At 39.1% G+C, this 18,076-nt stretch overlaps 1 long non-coding RNA gene across 3 annotated transcripts in view; it reads right to left on the bottom strand.

The window, feature by feature from the left end:
* LOC116149175 (uncharacterized) overlaps positions 1–18,076 on the bottom strand; it is an 859,611-nt gene that overhangs the window by 584,714 nt on the left and 256,821 nt on the right. For all 3 annotated transcript variants that reach the window (XR_010377352.1, XR_010377351.1, XR_010377353.1), the window contains one exon: positions 15,875–15,941. This is a non-coding gene — a long non-coding RNA (uncharacterized LOC116149175). The remainder of the gene's footprint in view (positions 1–15,874; positions 15,942–18,076) is intronic.

Below are 18,076 nucleotides of genomic sequence, written 5' to 3'. Positions count from 1 at the left end.
CAGTTTTTCACTGGTTTTCGCCCTAAGCCAACAAGCCTTGTATTAGGACTCACAAATCTGAAGTTCATTTTGAATTATCTGTGTTTTGGTAATAGCCTGGAAGAATGTGCTGCTTTTCTTCTGAGAAGCTGGTAATTAATATGAAAGAAGAAAACCAAATATGAAGCCAAGTAGTTAAATACAACTTGATTATGTCAAGTAGTCTTTGATTATGTAAAAAAATCCAATAAAGTCTTTGAAAATGGAGTTGTATATTATTTAGCCACAAAAGGATGTTTGGCAGACGTATGGAAATAGCCAAAGTCTTTACACAGAAATTGCCAGAGGACAGAGGAGCAAAATTCAGTTGGGATCATGATGTTTGATGAGGACTTCAAGAACCTCAAGGAGTAGCTTAATAGAAACACGGAATGAAATACAGAGAAACTCAAGAAAAATGTCAGAAACTGGAAAAAAAAAATGGAAAGAGCTTAGATGGACCCTAATAGCCAGCTACTGCTGCAATAACCCTAAATCAGTCAGCAAATACATATCGAAGGTCTACCCCAAACCAACCCTCCACTAGATTTAAAAACATACAGCAGTGTGCATGCTGTAGTGCGGCAGAAAAGAAATTTAAAAATGAGATTTAGAGATAAGAATAGGGCGCAGTGGAAACATTTAGAATGGGCCTCTAATTCAGATATGTAGTGATGACTTCCTGAAGGAAGTGGCATCTATCCAAATTTCAAAGAGAATTAGGAGGTGGAGAAGGAAGGTGAAAAGATGTTTCAGGCGTAAAGAGAATTTGGTTCAAACAGAGGGAGGCAGGAGAATACAGACACCTGAAGACATTCAACATGTAGCATCTGCCATCAGGACTCCACAACTTTCTAAATGTGTGAAAATAGGTGAGTTGTTTCACTTTTCTCCATCTCCATTTTTTATCCTTAAAGGACTCACAGTGAAGTTAAATTGAGGGTTCTAGAACATGCCTAGCATAGAGTCTAGGGCAAAGTATGCCACATAATAAGTGTTCCCTATAATTGCATTCCATCTGCTCCTATACAGCAAAGACAGTAAGATACACCATTATTTTATGCAACACAGAAGAGAAAAACACTACAATTAATATTGAGCTATAACCAATTTTAAGATGCATCCTAATTTTTAAAAAACTCAAATGTGAAGGGGAAAAAACAATGTGTAGCTTAGAATGCCTGAAATACAGTTAGTTCATTCCCCTGACTCCACTCAGTAAATTGGAAAAAAAAAAAAAAAAAAAAGAATCCAAGATAAGGTGACTATCAGTGGTCAAAATGGATGTGAAAATTTAAACAAAGCATGTTAGGAAGACATAGTTGGTATTGTAGTTGGCTCTTCATATCAATGCATTTGCTTATTTCTTCTTAAGAGTCTATGTCACTTTGGGTATTCATCAAAAAACACAAAAACACTAATTCCGAAAGATACATGCACCTCTATGTTCACTGCAGTATTATTTACAATAGCCAAGATATGGAAGAAATCTAAGTGTCCATGGATGGATGAGTGGATAAAGAAGATGTGATATATATGCATAATGGAATTCTACTCAGCCATAAAAAGGAATGAAATCCTGCAATCCGTAAGAAAATGAATAGACCGTGAAAGTACTATGCTAAATGAAATAAGTTAGATGGAGAAAGGCAAATACCGCATGATTTCACTCACATGTGGAATATAATAAAACAAACAAATAAAAAAATAAAACAAATACAAACTCACAGATACAGAGAACAGATTAGTGGTTACCAGAAGGGAAGGGGGTTGCAGAGTGGGTGAAATGGGTAAAGGGGTCAATTGTATGGTGATAAATGATAACTAGGCTTGTAGTAGTGATCCCTTTCGAGTCCACACAGATGTCAAATTACAATGCTGTACACCTGAAAGTTATATAATTTTCAAAAATGAAAATTAAAATCAGCTGTACATACTATACTACCCCCCCCACCCCGTATATTTTCAGCCTGGTCACATAATCCCCTAGTTCTTATGTCAAATACCTTATTAAAAATACCTATTTTCTATATGCAATATTTAATTGTGTGTAACAAATTTTAATAAAGTAAGATTCTGACCCTTCACTTTTCAAAACATTCTGAACGCCATTACCAAGAGGAAGTTAATAGTTCTGGTCAGTAGATACTAACTGAAAACATGTTAAATGGTTGCAAGTCTAATTTTTTTTTTAAGTCAGTATCAATTAATCAATCAACAAGTAATTATTGAATCTTTGTTGCTGTAATACATCCAATAAAATGTTAGCAGCTGCATCCCTTCCTGCAGCCATCCCAGTGGATACTTGGCTATCTCTCACACAGGTAGTGGTCAGTTGGTCAGTATTTTGAGTTCCATGGACCAAAGAGAAGGAACTCTAGCCTGAAAAATACAGTAAAAGTTATCCACTCAATTCATCTCTATTTGCACAATTAAATGTCATGCTTTTAATTTTTCAGAATTGCGGGACTACTGCTTACCAGTTTTTTAGGTATACTCAGGTACCAGCCCACACTCCTCTCACATGAGCATTTCCAAGCAACCTCAACCCTGTCTAGCTACAGGCTCAGAGGCCTTTTGGGAGAAGGCACTGCCAAAGTTACTTTAATGGAAATGTTATTTTTCAGAGTAAATGAGAAACACAAAAGGGAAAAAAGGATTTTTAAAAGATTTCTTTAACTCCAATGAAAACAACAATTGGTGATATTCTCTTAGTTGTAAGTAAGGACTGTCAACTGGGAACACTAAGCTACTTCTCAGAAATAAGTTAATTGCTAGAGGAGCAAACTGTAAGAAAGGTGAACGGCAAACCTGATGACTGAATCAGATTCTAGAACTCCCTACCCAAGATAACAGCCACCAAACTACAGAGGCTACAGTGCACGTGAACTGTGGCCAGTTCAAATTAACATGTGTCATCAGTGTAAATCACACAGTGAATTTCAAAAACTTGGTACAAAAAAAAGGTATTTTTATACTGATTTCAGTATAAAATTTTTATAATGCTTGCATGTCGAAATAAAAAATATTTTCAATGCATTGGGTTAAATGAAATATATTATTAAAATTAATTGCACATGTTCTTCTTTTTTACTTGTTTTAATGTAGCTACTGGTCAATCTTAAATTACATAGAGGCTCACTTTTGTAGCTCACATATTTCTACTGGAGAGGGCTCTTGTAGAGGCAGCCTCCTGCAGAAGGTACAGACAAGCTCCTGGGGGGTCTCCAGAGCAATGGTGGGAGGGAGCTACAGAGCTGTTTATTTAGTTCATGTGATCTCACTCCCTAACCATTCTAAGTGAAGCAACGTATTGAATGGATTTGCAACACGTTTTTGTTGGGGGGCAGTAACTGCCCAGGAATTTAACGTGGATATAACAATGTATTAAAAAAAAAAAAAAAGCCCTCAAGAGACCTTTCAGTGCACTGCAAACAGAAACCACCTCCAACTTTTCTTCTTCCTACAATATACAGTCATCCTACAAACTTAAGAGTTTTTGGTTTCTCCTCTACTTTTTTATTGGTCCTCTGAAGCATTATCTCCAGTGCTGACAAAGTCCTGAGTTTGGATTCCTCTCAATGATGTAAGAAACATTCAGTTTAAAACACATTAGGTAGTTTCTGTCAACTTGAAACAAAGTTGTCTACATTTTAAGTGACAAGTTTAGAGGAGTCGCTGGTATTTGTCCAGGTGCCACTGCGACTGACTGAGTGCCTTGTGCCTGGAGGAACCCGCCTCCCCTCAAGACTCTTCATCATCGGATCCCACAAGATTGTCAAGAGCTACACGGCAGGTGACTTCCTAATGTTCACAATACCTAGTCTGACATAGAAAGAAGAAAACACCCAAGTGGCAAGATTGAGAGTTCCAAGTCACAACCAGGATTTGCTCCTTGCACTCTTCCCAGGACTCTTGTTTCCATGTGGCCACGTGTGAGCTAGACTGTGCAGTAGACCTGGGACCTGAATGAACATCCGAATCATCTGAGGACCTTTCAAAATATTCCAGTCCCCAAGGCCCTGCCCTAAGGGATCTCAGTTTATAAACTTTTCCTGCCTATGGGGCCCAAACTTGGATAATTTTTAAATCTTCTCAAGAAATGCTTACATGCAACCAGGGTTGAGGACCACAGTTAGAACAATAGTCCTCAGACTGAAGCCTGCATCAGAATTACCTGGGGGGCTTGTTAAAACACACTTTGCTAAGCTGACACTGGGATGTGGCCCCGGGATCTGCTTTGTCACCATGCCCAGGAGACGCTGATGCTTGTGGCCCATGGCCCACATTTTGAGGACAACTCAGCTACAGGAATGCATAGCCCTTCTCTCCTCTTTCATTTAGTCCTTCCTCTGTGACAAGGAGTGGTTGATCTCACCAGTGAGTTTGAGAGAAGAAACAGTGTGCTCAGCCTGTGCTCTCCCTATTTCCCCCACATGGAGCTGAGAGAGAGACGAGGCAACAGGGTGGGCTCTGCCTGCATGTGCAGGAGGGTACCCTCCAGCTCTGTGTTTTGTTTCGTTGAGGCAAACTTCAGTCTAAGGGAAGTATTGGACCACAGAGCTAAAGTCACTTCCTAACACGATTAGAATTCTTTAAATATATAACCTATTTAAAAATTTTGGTCTCCATTCCTCTGTCCCTGGGTCCTCTCTCTCAATATATTCTGAACTCCAGAAGGGAAAAAAATGATTATATATTAGCCTCTTAAAATGCCAACATAATTCTCCCCTTTTTGCAATGGTTTCTCTTCTTAGCCCTTGGAAAGCACTGTAAACAATTTCACTGACTAGTAAGCAGGGCTGTAAAAACTGAGGAGAAACATGGCTTGTGTTCGATGGGACCCTCTTAGGAGGAGGAAGAAGACAAGCAGACATGACACACCCACGATATCAGTTACTAAAATGTGTGGCTGAGCGCAGTGCTGCTCCGCTCTAGGAGTTTCACCTTATTTAGCCCGTTTTCTAAGACCACCATAAGGAAAAGTTGAGCAAGAGAGAGACACCCTGGGTTCTCACAGATAAGAAGCACAAATGAAATGGTTACTGAGAAATAATAATAATAATGGTAACAATAATACTGTGTTTTTTCAACCCTCTGCTGTGTGCCAGACACTGCCCTAACCACCTGCCGCACAGTGCTTCCTGCTAAATAGCTCTCTGCACAGGCAGGTATGACTAGGTAAGGAAATGGAGGCACAGCAGGGGCAACATCGGACCAGCATAACACTGGAGCTATCTTCGCCCTTTGGTCTGTCTGGGTGGGAAGCTGATGCTCTTTGCACTATGCTGGGTGCTTGCAGTTGTAGCCAACACCTTTTTAAGGGCTGTGAAAGATGCAAAGAAATAAAATATATAACATCAGTTCCCTAAGCTCAAAAAGCATGTAGCCTAGTTGAGGAGTTAAAGGTATATGCACAAAAAATTAAATAACAACACAAAATCTAAGGATTAATGTAACGTGAACTGGACTCCAATCTAGAAAATGTTTCAAAAACAGTCAAGTGACTGGGAGAAATCCAAATGCATAAAGCCCAAGTGATACAGAATACGGTTGGTCCCTAATGATCTGTTCTGTTTCCACGAGAAACTGTATCTACAGAGTCTCTGAGAGACTAAGATCCATTATGCAAAGTGCATTCCACTTCTCCCCTAGTCTCCCAGTGACTGACTCAGACAAGAGAAGACAATTCCTTTCTTCAAGCAGCCTTATTAATGTGTTTCATCTCTTCTGGCCTCTCTCCAGGTTTCATATCTTGTTCAAATTGTAAGGTACAATCAAGTAAACTCCACTTCCACACTGTCCAAAAGAGAAAAAAACACTCTTTATGCCAACTAGTTGTTATGATTCTGCTTATTTCCCTCTAAATGAATAAAAATACGGTGTTTTGACCGATAACAATGAAAAAGTATTAGGGAATTTACCATTATATCCTAGGGAAGGAAAAAAACTGAGTATGGTATTCACATAGCGCTAATATTCAGACAAAATTAAAGCATCTCAAAGAAGGAGAGTTGTATGGACTTGCTAGAATCAAATGAAACGTGAAGAAAACAGAACTGAGGGAGAATCATAAAGCAGAATCACCAATAAAGGCCATCTTGCAATTCAGTGAAAAGAAGTGGTGGAGCATAGAAAAAGGGAGAAATGGATTATGGGGAATCCAAGAATTTGGCCAACTATGAACTGTGTGATCTCAGTAATTCATTTTACATCTCAGGCCCTCTGTTTCCTGGTAAAATTGAGAAAACAAACCAGATTGGGGTTTCTGAAAATTTGTTCAGGGGGACCATGAGCACAAATGGGAAAATGCATTTTTATTTTCTCTAATCTAACTAAAATTTATAGCACTTCCTCCAAATATGTGGTCAACCACAATAGTGTTAGCAATACTTGTGATTTTTGTTCCAATATAAATTACAGATATTTTCATGTTATGGTACAGTTTTTACAGGTACCTCAACATATTTATGATCACCAGCTCTTCAAATTTATAGTAATCATCATACTCACAGCTATTTCTTATTATCTAATGCATTAGTAAAGAGGCATCTATTATTACTATATCACAATGTTTTTTAAAATGTTTTGATAAACATATTGAAAATAATTCACTTCTTTTATAATCATACACGTTAGCTTACGCTTTTTAAAATGTTTTCCTGAAACAGAGCTCTGCCAGACTGTCAACAGGGTCCCTTGGGTTTGACAGTGTCTAAGGGTCATTCCCAATAACGCTGTAGAATTCTAAAATCCTCCAGCACAGAACCAGGGATGCCTCACTGGCTGGAACACGTACCAAAAACAAGCAATAGCAGGAGACTGAAGTATTTGCCATACAGGGAGCTGAGGTGACAACTTCAAAATATAATGACACTGAAATTCATTAAGGACAACTTCAGGTCATGTGGTGTGACTAGAAGTGTCAAGAGAGAACAGAATAAGTTGTAGCAACTCAGCTCATCAGTAAGAAATACTTAGCCAGTAAATGTGCCAGGCAGCCAGACTGATGCAGACTATGGAATAGCCCACCGTCTCAAAAAGGTACAAGTGTGTGGCAATCCCGACACTTGTTAATGGTCATTTCCTTATGTGGGCTGTTCGTTGTTAGCAAGTAACAAGTGAAAAGACAAAGGGGATGCTGTGGTCACACGAAGTACACTCAGATGGAAGCTCATGTATGTGCATTGATGAGAACTAGAAGAAACTGCATGCTCTGTTATGTTAAGGTCATGACCTGGTTAGGTGCCTAAGGGTAAAATTACAGCAATGTGCTTACTTACTGGTAAGGCCCTACTGGAGTGGGGCATGTTGAGGTGGGAAGCCCCATGAAAAAGACGGCAGGACCCCCAGGCAAGGCCACTGCCCTCCTGCCAGCACCATTCAGTTCCCTGGCCCTGCGAAATTATCTCACTTTTTAAACTCTAAAATGGCTTACTTCTAGGAAAGTGGAACTTATCCCTAAGAGTCTATTGGTTCCCTGAGCTAACCTGATTGGTTCATTTGTAGTGCTTCATTTGCATGGAGCTCACTCCTGATTGGTCCATTTTGGTCACTCCTGATTGGTCCACTTCTACAAAGCTTGTTCCTAATTAGTCACCTTTGTTATACCTTATTTGCATATGATGTTACAAAATGTTGCAAAGTCTAGACTGGTAGCCTATAAAAGCCTGTGTAAACCTACAGACGGGGTCCAGAGCTTGGAGTGTTAACTCCTCTGGGCCTGCTGACATAATAAATCTGAGTTCTCCAACCGTCCGAGTGCTGTTTAGTCTCTTGCCCGGATCCAGGTTGCTGTCACAACTGAGCTGTAACACTGAGCTGTAACACACTTTTCTGTAACAATGTGAACTACAATGCAAATCGACCCTGGCTGCTTCTAGCAGTGAAAAAGAAAAGGCTCTCCTATAAAGAGAAATATGAATAAGCTAAGAGAGCTCTTAGCATTGAAACTTAAAAGTGAAAGAGGATGAGTAGGTGGTGTCTCTTAAACTTTAATGTGCAAAAGAAACACCAGAGTATTAGCTTAAAGTACAGATTCTATGGACTCCCACTAGAGATTCTGAATCACAAGATCTGAAGTGGGATCCTCCAAATTCATGTTTAATAAGCACCTTATATTTATTATGATGCAGATCACCCTTTGAGAAAAACCAACTGAGCCTCCTAGTTGAGGAATTTTGAGTCAAAGAAGTAAAGAGCCAAATCAAAACACCATCTATGTGAACCCAGATCTACTCTAGCCTAGGTACATGGGCAGGACACTGTACATGGGTAAAAGACCAGAAGTGGGTTAAGAATAGGGTGATGAAGAGGCCAAGGAGAAGGCCTTTGCCTTTAGAACCCGGTGGAAGATCAAGGGATAAGAGAATGGTGAGACCAGAGGTGACTGGCTACTGGGACCACCAAAAAAAAATATTCCCTCCAGCCAGCACCTATTAAAAATGGTGTCTTCTTGGAGAGTAGCTGGCTAAAGTCTTCTGACAGGGAAAGGTTCAGACAGACAGACAGAAGCAGCTTAAAGGTAAACAGCTGGACTCGAAGCAGAAGTGAAAGCCCTACATCCTGTGTGTTTACATCATCCATGCAGCAGCATCTGCAAACATGGATTTAGAGAGCTCTTTGGTCTCTGGATGATCTGGCATCTCCCTGTATCTCTGTGAACTCACAGGGACACAGTTTCAACTATTTTGCAACTCCTGTTGGAATGGTACTCTGGGCCAATGGCCTGAGTGCCCAACAAAGAACACAACTGAAGGATGGCTCGCTGGACCTCCACAGGATTGCAGGAAGTGCTGTCTCAGTGTGGTCACAAATTCAGGTCAACCAAGTACCCCTCTGAGTCCATGAATAATCTTCTCTCCATGTGTCACCAGTAAGACAGCAGATCTTCCTGGCCGTTATCCAAGCCCTTTACCAAACCACCACTCTTGTTCAGAGCACAGAGAGAAGCCTTTCAACCATAGGTGAGAGAACTGCAGAAGAGGATCCTTGGAACAAATATGGTGACAAACTGGTCCATTGCATGGCTTCTTCAGAATGAGACTTATACTTGAAACTTAGAGAAAAGAGAATATAATGGCCCTTCATGTGAATTAGATCTTAGGAAAGTGGTGATTGGATAATGCTAATGAGGGCAGAAGGTGACAGGAGTATTCACTGAGCACCTAAGTGCCAAGCTCCTAGGTAAGTGTTTTATGGGCAACATTGAGTCTGTGGCACTAACCAACAATTTGGCAAATAGGATTGTACAGACTCACAGAATCACATCGTCAGAGCTGGAAAAGTTGTTAAAGAACATCCCGTCCAAGTCCCTCATTTTGCACATGAGAAAACTGAGGCCAAGAGAGGAGAAGGAACAGAACAGACACTAGATATCCTTTTTTGCTTCCCTTATCTAACCTCTTTCCTATGCCCCATGAAGCTTCCCACATAAACAATGAGATATGTATATTCCTTAAGGAATTAGGTTTATTAAAGGTCAGAACATATGTAGAGGACATAAACCTCAGTCTGTAAACCAATGTGGAAAAGACCTATTTTTTTATTTGAAAATTGTTTTTTGAGCTTCTAATTCCATTGGAATTGGGAAAAACCAGCATCAGTCAATTTGCTTCCCTCTCTTTTCTGCAAGTTATATATAAGTTTCAGGGAACCACAGTACAGGGGAAGCAGATGGTCCTAGATATCACCTATCTAGTCCAGCATCAGACGAGATGTTTGTCATCATGTTGGAAAACTCCACCCCCACCCATATATGCTTGTCACCACTGGTCACACATTTCTGTCCGTATTTCTCCTGGTTGTGGATCTCTCGACAACCTCTGCACTGTAGACGGAGACACAGTATCTGATCTTACATTTCTGTGCCACCAATATCATGGGAAACTTCATGATTCTGTTTATGACATTGTCTGCCCAGATTCACAGTACAGCCATCTCCTCTCCATCACCTCTTCATTGCTCTCTCCATGTGAAGTTCCTCTCTCCTATTAGATTTCACAAAGCTTTCTTAGGATTTGCAGACAACCCAGAACTATGCTTGGGATAAAGAAAGTAAGCCTTCTATCTCTACAGCTACCATTCTAACAGCAGCCCACTCTACCCCACCCAGAGGAAATTTTGGTCTTTGGGACAAAGAGAAGAAATCCAGTCTTCAGGACAAAAGAGAAAAAAATCCCTTCCTTCTCTCTGCTTTCTAGAGTCCTCACTGATTCCCTAACATCATAGGTATTTAGAAATAAAACCAAAGGAGATCAATTTCCTTGCATTTTTCACTCTGTCATATCCTGCAACTGAGGCAAGGCGTGTGGTCTACAGGCTCAGATTCAGCAGGGATGAGAAGAAAAATGGATGGAAATAAATGAAGTTCATTTCTGCTGAGGTTTATCACTAATGATTAAAGTCAATGGAAAATGAGGAGGGAGTAAGAGAGACCCATAGGAGGGGTGTCTGGAATTCATCAAGCTATGAAAAATAGCACTTTCTTTTTTTGTAGCCATATTGAAAAACCTGATGCAGAGTAAGATTTTAAACAAATACAAACAGCTTATCTTTAATATCATACCAGTGCCTTTATTTCTCCTACTTATTTGCTGAACTTTTATGACCCTTTTCTCATTTCTATTGTTCCTTACCTGCAGGCCCAGATACTCTTACTGACTCAAGCTTCAGGAGGCCAGAGGTGAAGCACTGGGTACTGATCCATCCATTCAGCAACCTACTTATATCAAATCCTTTTATAACAAAATGTAATATCACTTAACTCCTACTCAGCTCAATCTACAAGAGAGTTACATTTTCAGCAATGAGAGAATACTATGAACAAACTTCTGGATCCTAGAGTTTGTTCAAAAAGTATTATAATAAATTGAACTGAATTGAAATTCTCCTTTTGTTGTCATAAAAACATTAATGACCTGCTAGTCTTGGGGGTGTTTAATATATCTTTGTTGATAAGTTTATTCATAAAGGGGAGAATTGGAGTTTTTCTGATACTTTCTAGAATTTTGCAAACTATCCGAAAATATGATCTTCATCTTTGCCTGGACACTAAAGCAGGTTTTACAGAGGCAAATTGAAAGCATGCTTAAAAGACTCATCCAGTGCCTATGTGTAACAAACAGCCTTCCAGAATGTCAGTTGGAAGACTGAGCCAGCTACCCTATTAATTTGAAAGGAACAACAAATTTTCAACTAACTCCACATTCATCTTGACAAATCCTTTGGGCATATTTTTAAAGGTGAAACAAGTTTCCAGGCAAGGGTTTTCGTGGTGCTAATCATGACCTAAAAAACCTAATTGTACAGTCCTCAGAGAGCCAGAAATCATATTGTTGTATAACCACCATCAGACATACTTTAAAGTGTATCGTTTATACTGCTCATAGAAGTAATACATATTTCCTCATAGCAAATGTTTAATGATAAAAAATAATCTATATTCCCATTTCTTAGGCATATAATTTAAAAAAATTGAATTTATATCCTGTGTGTATGGATAGGTACACAAACATTGCTATGTATACACATACACACACAGGCAATGTTTTACATGGATTAATTACAGTGAAGGTGTAATTTTACTGAGCCTTCCATTCCTTTGCCTCCTGTTTTGAATGAAAACTTAGATGAGACAACGGGAAGATAATTCCACATGAGGTTACCATGGTACTTAGGGTACCACTTAAAGTTGATTTTGGTTTTAAATGGGAAGAGGGTCTTTCAAAGACAGACACTAATGGCTCTTAAAAAAATACTGGTTTGGGGATTAGTTAGCTAGTGTGTTTATCAAAAAATGATTAAAAACAAAACAAAACAAAACAAAACCACAACAACAACTGCAACCACAAAATCCAGAATACTCTCTCTCATTTATGTTTGTGAGGAAGGGGTAGTATCTTTCTCACTGGTAAGTTCTTCTCCAGGCAGAAGAGATAAGAAACAAGAACTATGATTACTGACTATTCGTCAAAGATAAAACTTTCTCCAGCAGGAAAACAGCGCCTCAGGCTGTAATAATAATTGTATTTCTGACAGCTAACATTTATTGAGCATATACTATGTATATCCAGCATTTTTCTACCCAAAGCATGTTTTGGGGCCATTTTGCAGCAACTGACTTCTGTGATTTGTTGATCTAATTTATTCATTAATTTGCTTGAAAACATTGAATTGTTCCAGATCTGGTTTTTGTCTTTTTAGTGAAAAAGTATTTTATAGCCTACTTTAATCTGTTTTTTTTTTTAACATTTTTTATTGATTTATAATCATTTTACAATGTTGTGCCAAATTCCAGTGTTCAGCACAGTTTTTCAGTTATTCATGGACATATACACACTCATTGTCACATTTTTTTCTCTGTGAGTTATCATAACATTTTGTGTATATTTCCCTATGCTATACAGTGTAATCTTGTTTATCTATTCTACAATTTTGAAATCCCAGTCTATCCCTTCCCACCCTCCACACCCCTGGTAACCACAAGTCTGTATTCTCTGTCTGTGAGTCTATTTCTGTCCTGTATTTACGCTTTGTTTTTGTTTGTTTGTTTGTTTTTGTTTTTGTTTTTTAGATTCCACATATGAGCGATCTCATATGGTATTTTTCTTTCTCTTTCTGGCTTACTTCACTTAGAATGACATTCTCCAGGAGCATCCATGTTGCTGCAAATGGCATTATGTTGTCATTTTTTTTTAATTGAGCCCATGACCTATTGGATGATCCTAAAGCAATCTAGTCTTTATTATAATTTTTCTTATATAAGCTGGTAATATCAAGTTTATTTTTACCTCAGGATTCAAATTGTTTTCAAAGAGCAATTTAGGGCACCATTAGAGTGAAACAAGAATTTAGCTTAGAATGAGTAGATAATAACTGATCTCTAGAATGCTTCCAAACAGCTATTAACTTTTTAGTACAATGCTAAAAGCTTTGCCAAACTAATAACAAGTAACTGCATTTATGTAAATATTCTAGGGGCTGACCTGTTCACAACTCTTGAGTATGCAAAACTATCATCTTATTTAAACCTCTAAAGCTTTGCAAAAATATCATCTTATTGTCCAAATACTATAGATCTATACTTACAAAGTACAGACAAGAGGAGACCAAATGAATCTGATAGACTTTATAATGGGGGTTATGACCGTCAAATTTTATATTAATTAAAATGAGAGCCATCAAATCCAAACAGATCTGCAATTATGTTGCTCTTTGCAACAAAGTTTAATAAAGATCAAAAAATTGTTAGTCAAGGAATCATACAATTTGAGAACAAAAATTATCCTTAACCTATAGATGAAGCCCCAGAGGACCAAAGAGATGAAGTGCTTTGTTGAAAGTCACACAATGGGTGTTGTTCCATTGACTTTTGACTCTTAGCACATTGCCATCTGATATTCACCAGAAAGTCATTTGAAGGAGATGTTTTGAACTTCTTTGGAGCGATCACTGCTCTCTAATACTCACCCTTATTGAAAATGCCTTTATTTGGAGAATCTACATTAACTTTCATGGAAATGAAACTGGGGGTCTTCAAAGTTAGTATTCCACACAGGAATTAGCTACATCCTGTGCTCGCCTTGCACAAGTAAGTCCTCTACAAGTAAACAAGAGAGTCGGGGGAGAAATGTATTAAGAAAGAACAAGAGTTACTCTCAAGAAAAAAATGAGAGGATCCGTCGCTCTTGGCTAAAGGAAAATGGATTTTATTAGTAACTGTATTCACAGTATGAGGAATAGTATAAAGAGAAAAGGGCTTCGTTTGCTGACGGATAATGGCCCTTCACTAATCCATATGGTCCCGGTTCTAACTGGTTGTGTACCACATAATCAATGTGCAGTATCACTAGCCACCTCACTTTTTAAAACTTAGAAGGAAAGTGGAAGTCATGACTTAAGCCCTCATCACTTTTCTCTTCATTTTTCTTGTCTTTGATAATGAAAAACTGCACAACTTAAAAAAAAAAATGTCCAAAGCGAGTCTCTGAAATCACTGAGTATTTTTCAGCCATCTGGTTTCATCTTCTCAGTAGAGAACACATGAGTGATATGGATGCAACTCATATATAATGCCCTCTTTTCTCCTGTTAGGTAAACATTCCAAAAAGGGAAACAACATTAAAAATTGAACCCAGGAAAGATGCATCGTTATGAATTATGATTTAGTGGCAAAGTCACTGCGGGAGAAAGAGAACCTGTCTATCTTACCCTGATGGTACTTGCGATAAAATACAGGAGGATGTGGCACCGCTCTCCTTGATAAATTGAGCATTAGAAAAGCCATGAATGTGAAATTATCTAGCACATGATAAATCTGCTATAATAAATAAAAATCCAATAGTCAGAAGTAGTAGGAACTGTGTGAACCAAACTTTGCTTCCAACTCTGTCTCTCTAACTGGGAGGGTGTGTGCTGGTGAGAGCATACGGGCTCTAATTACAAAGCTAAAGTATGCTCGTGTGACAAATTTGGTGGGTGTGTGGAGGTGGGTCACCTCAAGGCATATATGTTACCTAGAATTATTCACTGTTCATATTTGAGTATTCTTTCTACAAATTTGTGGTCACACTGTGCATATTGATAAAGTCTCCTCCCTGTGCACACTTTCAATGCCATTAAATATTCTTCTAAATAGTAATTTTATAGCTGTTTAGAGAGGTATCAAATTACTTAACAAATGTCTTATGCTTAATCCTTTAGATTATTTCCAGTTTTTCTCCATTATAAATAGCACTGCCTTATAAATGAGCATCCTTATACAAATGTCTTTTTTTTTTTTCACTCTGTGGCCAATGGCACTCTCCTACTTTTTTTAATTAATAAACTTAATTTTTTTAGGGCACTTTTGTATTCATAGCACAATCGAGTGGAAGGTACGGAGAGTTCCCACTTATCCCTGTCCCCACACATGCACAGCATCCCCCATTGTCAACATTCCATACTGCAGTGTTCTATTTGTTAACAACCAATCCATGAACCTACACTGACCCACCATTGTCACCAGAGTCCACAGTTTTACATTAATTTCACTCTTTGAGTATCTTTTTTATATCTAATATATCTTCCTTAAGATAACTTCCTGGAAACACAACATTGTAAACCAACCATACTTCAATTTAAAATAAAAAAAGATAAATTCCTTGAAGTGGAATATGTGATGCAAAGATACGAACACAAGACAAAATTTTACAAGTATATTTTTGGGTGTCAGTTTCTCACTAAGTTCTTCTAATGTGGTATAGTAATTTGCAGCCAGACAGACATGGGTTCAAACCCCAGCTCTGGACGTCTAGCATGCTGACCGTTTGTGCAGCTTGACCTCTAAACTTCCAGTCCTTTATACAAAAAATGGGGATAACAGCCACCTCAGATGACTATTGTGAGAACTAAACGAAATCACATGTATAACCTGCTTAGCACAGCTCCTGGTGTCAATAGCTATGTTGCTAATAATTTGCTTGAGGTCAAGGCTGTAAATCTAAGGGAGTTAAAGTTCTGAAAGTCAAGGTTCTCTTGACAATTTAATATGATATACCACATGCAGAGCATCTACTTCCTCTCTGAACACCTACTTTGATCTCAGCGATCATCGATCAAGATCCAGGCTCTCTAATTAGGTGCCCACATGACCAGCCTACTTGTATAACCCACAGTATGCTCAATGGGATGAGCCCATCCCAGTTCATCCTTACCTCTTCATCCTGGCCAGGATTTGCTGTGGGTAGTACCCTTCCTCCCTCCACTGACTTCAAGCTCAGCCATGTGACCTGCTTTGGCCAATGACACACGAGCAGATTTAAGGTATGCTATGCCCACCCAGAGGCTCCAGATAAGCTCCTGAGGTTTGACTCACCTTCCTGTGCTCCTTCCTGCACCGTGAAAAAAGCATGCCTCTGTGCCGCTGCTATTTCACCTGGGCCCTGGAAATGAAAGGCACATGGATCAGATCTAAACTCCACTGAAGCCAACCCACACACCAACCTGGGAGAAATTAATCTTTGCTTGTTGTAAGCCACAAGATCTGGGGGCCTGGGCTGGCTAATACCCATGGCTGTTAATTTCTACCAACAGAGGCAGGCTTGACCGCAGAACAGAGACATCAAGAGAGAGGAAGGTGCCTCTTGAGGGGGCATATTTGTTCTGAGACATTTACTAAAAGCAGAGCCACCACAATGACCCAGCCTTCCTTTCCCCATAATAAAGGCAAGGAACCACAGAGTGTTAGCAAAGAGAATATGGTTGAGAAACTAGAGCCAAGGTCCCTAGGTAGACAGGCTGGTAATGGAAGTCTGCCTTGTCTCACTTTGGTTATTTCTCTCCAGGGGTGATTTACAAGGTGATAAAGGACTTCAAGCTGCAACAGGTACTTAGGCTGTTAAAAACCAGCTTTTTATGATCCCTTGTTCTTTATAGTACATGTTGTTTCATTAATCAAATGCTTATTCTATTAGAAGTTCCAAACCTTTAAGATGGTGGGACATTTCATTTTTATTGCCCTGAAGTGACATTAAAATCCACATGCTCCCCAGCAGGTGAATGGTTAGTGTGTAGACTCTTTGTATCCTCTGTCCTCTCTGATCCTATCTATTTTGTATTAATATTTTAGACTTAAAAAAGAATTTTTTTTTTGCTTATTTCATGTCAATACTGGAATAGACGCTGAGAAAATTAGCTAAAACCCTTTTTGTTCCATAGCCATGTATTTGAAGTCTGGAACCAGTCGCTGATGTCATAATCAAGCACATGGGTTTGCATGGTGTACCTCATCTCTTTTGGCCTAAGCTTCAGCTGGCTCTGTGTTATCATCAACTGGTAAAATTAGAGGCTCTCATCCAGTCAGCCTGGAGCAAAGTCATTCTCTCCCTTGTCAAAGGGAGAGATTCTTATCCTGGAATCTTTTGTTGTGCATTTTCATAACTGAAGTGATTAATTTGTTAGCTTCTAGTTTTCCTCTTTAGATACTGTTCTGAATAATACATAATTATTTATAACTTGTAATTGTTACGTAACAGCGACCTCAAATCATTCCTTAGAGATGGAATATGTATTAGATAGGCAGATAGAAAGATAAATTGATAGACATCGATCAACTATTATGAATAACATTTTCACTAAATTATAATGCATAAATATTTCAGAGCCTTTACAAGATGTTTCCAGACAGATGCAACCCCTGTCTTATTATTGCCCCAACTGTAAAAGCAGTTCCATCTCCAGTGAAAGGGAACCCACTCCTGATCAAGGTGTTGGCAGGACCATGTTCCCTCTGAAGGCACTTAGTATTTTCAATGTGTCTTCACTGGTTTCTTCCTCTGTACCTTCAAACAGGCACAGATCTCCCATGTTAGGGAAAAAAAATGTATATTTGGCAATCTTTCTTCCTTATGTTTGCCCTTTCCTTTTACAACAAAACTTTTAACTTTTGCAAATCTGAGTTTACCCCACACTGCTGAAAGTGGTTTCTCAAACTTGACAGGGCAGCCATGAGCCCCAGGTCTAGTGCTTCCTTATGTCCCCTTCCTTTGACCTCTCTGTAAAATTTGACTCTAATTACTCCTTCATTCTTAAGACTTTCGCTCTAATAACTATTTCTCATCCTACTTGTAAGGCCACTCTTCTCCGTCTCCTTCACTGGCTCTTTCTCTTCTCTTCACCATCTAACCACGGCCTGGTGTCACAATCTTTAGCCATCTCTCCACTCCTCTCTCCCTTTGAGCACTCACTGGTTTTCATGTTAAATATGGGGATAATCTTAAAACATTTGTCTCTGACACAGACCTCATGCCTATGTCTCATTGTCTGCAGTAAATTTCCTCTGAGATGGACAAGTATATCTGTTTCACCTACAACTCCTATTCCTCCGATACAAACTGTGTGCCTCTTATCAGACCAATCCAAGCATCTTCCTTTCTATTCCAACTGCCCAGATCTTAATCCAGCCCCCCATGGCCGCAACTGTGGATTATACTTGCTTCCCCTTAGGTGACCTGAGCCCAATCTCTGCCTCCTCTGTTCTACCATGAAGACCACAGGTTCCAAACCAAATGTGGCACCT

Source organism: Camelus dromedarius, chromosome 22 (assembly GCF_036321535.1).
Source record: "Camelus dromedarius isolate mCamDro1 chromosome 22, mCamDro1.pat, whole genome shotgun sequence".
Classification (NCBI taxonomy): domain Eukaryota; kingdom Metazoa; phylum Chordata; class Mammalia; order Artiodactyla; family Camelidae; genus Camelus; species Camelus dromedarius.
The sequence above is the reverse complement of the archived record's forward strand: the minus strand, read 5'-3'. Positions and strand labels throughout refer to the sequence as shown.